At 49.6% G+C, this 5000-nt stretch overlaps 1 protein-coding gene across 1 annotated transcript in view; it reads left to right on the forward strand.

Moving 5' to 3' along the window:
* The window catches only part of LOC143024640 (inhibin beta B chain-like), a 449538-nt gene that overhangs the window by 17254 nt on the left and 427284 nt on the right, over positions 1–5000 (forward strand). The window lies entirely within an intron of this gene.

Consider the following 5000-nt stretch of genomic DNA (forward strand, 5'->3'; position numbering starts at 1 on the left):
GGACCGGGCTTTCGGTCTGTATTCGTATAGTGTGATAAGTTTAATTGGTCCAGGGGCCAAGGGCAACCGCCTACTGGGATTACGAAGGGAATGACCGCTGTCTGCTGAGGACGGAGTACCTCGTCCCCATGGGGGGGACACTCGTTTTAAAAAGCGACTCCTCTTGATTCGAGAGTTTGTCCGCGAAAGAGCAAAGACCTCTCCCCACAAATCATGCCAGCCCAAAATCCAACCATACAGCATAGGACGACCTCATAAGGGGGTCCTTCGGGTGGGCGGTTCCGTTGGCTCTTACGGGCACCCTAGCTCTGGGAATCTTTTGTCTGATGCCTCATTGGCAACCTTGCTATCATGGGTAGTCCTCTCCCCCCAAGTGTAGGGGCAGAGCAGGGGCCGAAAACCCCTCTAGCCTCGTTCCACAGATCATAGGGACACAATCTCCACCCACCACGACAAACCGTTTCCCATTTGCGGGAGGATAGAAGGAGAATTAGACAAGGAAAAGAGACGAGGAAAAGGAGAAGAAGGAGGAGGAGGAGGAGGAGGAGGAGAAAAGGGAGAAAGAGGGAAGAGGGGGAGAGGCTGAGGAAAAAGATGTTAAAGCTGAGAAGGAGGAGAAAGAGAAGAGGAAAAAGAAGAGGAGAAGAAAAGGAAAAGAGGAGGAGGAGAAGGGGTAGGAGGAGTAGAGGTAGAAGGAGTAGGAGGAGTAAAAGGAGGAATAGGAGAAGGAGGAGGACAAGGAAAGAAGGAGGAGGAAAAGAGGAAGAGGAGGAACCACATGGCGCAGTGGTTCTTCCTCAAGACAGGTGTCCTTAGGCCTGGGCCGCGGTTCCACTTCGAGGCTAGGTCATGGAGAGAGGTCAGTTCGTCTGGCAGCGCCAAAAAAGGAAACTCCTTCTTTGTCCTTTTCCTCCTCCCTGTCCGTTTTCTTCCTCTCATTGTCCCTTGTCTTCCTCGCCTTCTCTTTCATTCATCTTTTCCTCCTTTTTTTCTGCCCCTGCTTCTGCTTAATCTTGCCTTCTCCTCTTCCACCTTTACCTCCTCCTCCTCCTCCTCCTCTTCCTCCTCCTCTTCCTTCCCTGCCTTCTTCTCTTATTCTTTTTCATCCAGTTCTGGTCCTCTTCCTCCTTCTCTTCCTTTTTATCAATATATGGTCATTTTCCTTCTCTTTCCTCATTTCTGTTCTTTCTTTTCTTTTCTATTTACATCTGTTCCTTCTCCTCCTCCTCCTCTTCCCCTTTTTAGCCTTCCCACTTCCTTCTCTTCTTCCTTTCCTCTTCCTTATCTCTTCTCACTCACCTTTATCTTCTTCCCTTTCCTCCTCAAATTCTTATTCTTCCTTTCACACTTTTCCTACTCTAACTTCCCCGTTCCTCTCCTCGTGCTTTATTCTTCTTCTTTATCCTGATTCCACTGCCCTTTCACTTCACCTTACTAAAACATTCATATACCCATACAAAGCCTTTACTCCCCCATATAAGGGCGTTAGCCGAACCAAGTGAGGATGGGGAGGGGGGGGGAGTCTCCAGTTCTCTTAGCTCCGTTCGATACAGTCACAATGTACGGCACACGGGAAACGTAATGGCAATATTCTCATCCACCGGCTTAAAGAAAATGTACAACTCTCCAAATGTCATTCGACCAGTTGGTCCATGCGAGATGCGGAACACTGCCCCCCTCCCCCCAACCTTTCTTCCACCTCGGAGAGCCCCCCCCCCTACCTCACTACTCGTATGCCGTGGCCCTCCTCCCATCCCCCCCCCCCACAGCGGGGTCCGCCCAATCAAGTCTCTCCGCTTAACCCGCCTGAAACCCAGGTCGTCCTATTTTGCACCACTATTTATATCTCCTCCACTACCCCTCCCTCGATCCTACCACTCCCTCCACTTCCAGGAACCCTTTCCTTTACTACTCCCTCTCTCCTAATACTCCTTTTCTCCTCATTCTCCTCTTTCTTTCTCTTCCTGCAAATCCTCTGCTGCCCTTCCTCCATCTCCATCTCCTCTTCCTCCATTCCAGTTTCTCTTCTTCCTCTCACAACTCGTTCCCTGCCTTTCCTGCTCTTCCTCCTTCTTCTCTTCCCTTCCTCCACCCCCTCCTTCTCCTCTTTGTCTTCCTTCCCTTCTTTCCATTTATTTCACTAATCACACCTCAACCGAGCCACCTTCTTCCCTAATCAACTGAAATGCCCACTCCCTGCGTACCTCCCTGATCTCCCTCCCAATCTCCTTCAACTAATCTCTAAATTCACCTCTCCACTTATCTCCACGATTCTCTGTTCCTCCTCCTCCTCCTCCACCTTGTCTCTGTCCTCTTTTTCCTCCTCTTCACCCTCGTCCTCCCCTCTTGTAACTCTAGGACCTAGCCAACTTTCCTCCTCCTCTTCTTTCTCTTCTTTCTCATTCTACTTTTCTTATTCTCCGCTCTTGCTCTTCCTCTGCAACGACAGACGGTTCATTATCATCATCATCATAATCATCACCACAATTATTATCTTCATCAGCAGCATCCCAAACACCTACAGCTGCTCACTTTCTCTCCCCCCTCCCTCTCCCCTCAACCTCCCTCCTCCCCCAGGCCGCCGTCCACCATCACTGCACTTTCACCACCACTCCTCTCTTGCCGTCACCCTTCTCCAACACCGCCTCGGCCGCGTACTTTCACAGCCTCCCTCTCCTCCACCAATCCTTTCGCTGGGAAGGGGGAGGTGAGGGGAGGGGGGAGGGTAATGGGTTTCCCCACAAATTAATTAAATCACCCGGCGGCAGCTCTGCTAAAGACTAATGTCGTAAACTTCAGCGGTGAGGTGGTTAACCGAGGTGGGTTTAACCCCTTTCGGCTGGTCATGACCGTTCGAGGTCAGAGGCTAAAGACTTCTTCACCGTATTCTTAAACCATTTAGCTAAACCCCAGCAATCTTTCGGTACGATAACGTAGATGTCCAGATGATCTCGCTTAACCATGGAATGACATTCCAAAGGGCAGCTTAAGAACTTCCTTCTTTCTAAAGCCAAACCAATTTAACCTACTTAAAGGTTTCCTCTGTCATACGGTAAGTTAAAGCTAATCTCGCTAGCCTCCTTGGCCACGGGCCCCTGCGACGTCATTTGTACGAATCCAGGAGGCTTTATACAGCTCAGATGACGTCACTGATGAAGCTCACAGTCGGATCCACTCAAAAGCTCAACTGACTCACAAGGGCGATGCCATTCATTGACCAGATTTCTTCGTAGGAACTTTCCACCACTACCTCCTCCTCCTCCTTCTCCTCCTCCTCCTCCCCCCCCAACCTCCTCATTCTCTATCCTTTCTCCACATCGCTAACTTTCCCGCTCCTCTCCCTGTGCCTTATTCTTCTTCTTCTTTATCCTTATTCCAACATTAATTTTCTTCCTCCTCTTCTTCTTACTTATCCGTTCTCTTCTTCTCCCCTCTTCTATATTTTATCTACATCCTTCTCCGCCTCCATCTCCTCTACCTTTCTCCTCCTCCTCCTCCTCCTCTTCCTCCTCCTACTCCTACTCCTACTCCTCCTACTCCGGAATTGATCCTCTCTCTCTCTCTCTCTCTCTCTCTCTCTCTCTCTCTCTCTCTCTCTCTCTCTCTCTCTCTCTCTCTCTCTCTCTTTCTCTCTACTTGTTTCATGAGCCCGTGTCGGACTCGATAGGCTTTGTCCTGGCCAACACCAAATAACTTTAGTCGGTTGAGGTCTTACGGACCAGAAGGTCAGCGACCTCTGACAGACCGAGCGACCTCCACACTCTCCGAGATGCCGTAGAGTGCTTTACTGGTTTCGTGCTGCCCGACGCCAGGCGATTTCATTCAGCTTAGGGTGATGTCGACACCCATTACAAAATATATAAAGGTGCCCACAGACTTAAATGGAGTTGAGTTGAGAGAAGTGTTACTGTTTTTTGTCTCTCCCTCATAAGCATCCTTATGAGAAGAGATAAGGGAAAGGAAAAGGGGAAGAGAAGAGAAAGGAAAGAAAGAGAAGGGGAAGGGAAGGGAAAGAGAAGGCAAAGGAAAAGGGATGAAGAGAGGAAGGGACAGGAAGGAAAGGGAAAGGAAAGGAAGGGAGGGATATGGAAGGGAAGAGGAAGGAAGGGAAGAGGAGGCATGGGAAAGTAATGGAAGGGAAGGAAAGGAAAGTAAAAGCAAGGGAAGAGGAGGGAAGGGAAGGAAAGGGAAGGGAAGGAAAGGAAAAAGGAGGGAAATGGAGGGGAGGGGAGAAGAAGGGAATGGAAGGGAAGGGAGGAGAAGGGAAGAGATGGAAAGGAAAAAGAAGGGAAAGGGTGGGGAGAGGGGTGGAAGGGAAGGGAAGGAAAGGAAAGGGAAGGGAGAGGAGGGAAAGGGAGAGGAAAAGGCGCGGGAATATTATCATTTTACGGGTAATAATCGGCGTTTCTGCCCTTGGAGACAAAATCGCACCGAAGAGGAGAAGTCATGGATATGGCAAAAGAGGAGATATTCAGAGTTGCAGGACGCAGGGGGCAGTAGAATTTAAAAACTATCAGTATTTTCTTTAGATATTGTTATCTAATCATAAGAGAGTGCCAGGCGACCCTGGTCCGTCTATACGAACACTACTAAACTTTCTGCAATGTTGACCAAATAAAACTTACGCAGTCAATACACCAAACTAGGTGGGTGAAGGGAGGAGGAGGAGGTGAAGGGTAAAGAGAATAGGAAGAGCAGGAGGAGGAAGAGGAGGAAGAGGAGAAAGAAAAGAAGGAGAAGGAGAAGGAGTAGGGGGAGGAGGAAGACTAAGAGAACTAGGAAGAAAGGAACGAAGAGAAATAGGAGGAAAGGGATGAAGAGGAGGAAGAGGAGAATGAAGGGGAAGAGAAGGAGAAAGAGAAAGGCAAGGAGGAGGAGGAGGAGGAAGAGGAGGAGGAAGAGAAGGAGGAGGAGAAGGAGGAGGAGGAGGAGGAGGAGGAGGTGGAGGAGGAGGAAGAGGGGGAGGAGGAGAAAAAGTCCTCACTCCTCTCCTTGCTCAC

Source organism: Oratosquilla oratoria, chromosome 4 (assembly GCF_046742065.1).
Source record: "Oratosquilla oratoria isolate Oo_2021 chromosome 4, ASM4674206v1, whole genome shotgun sequence".
Classification (NCBI taxonomy): domain Eukaryota; kingdom Metazoa; phylum Arthropoda; class Malacostraca; order Stomatopoda; family Squillidae; genus Oratosquilla; species Oratosquilla oratoria.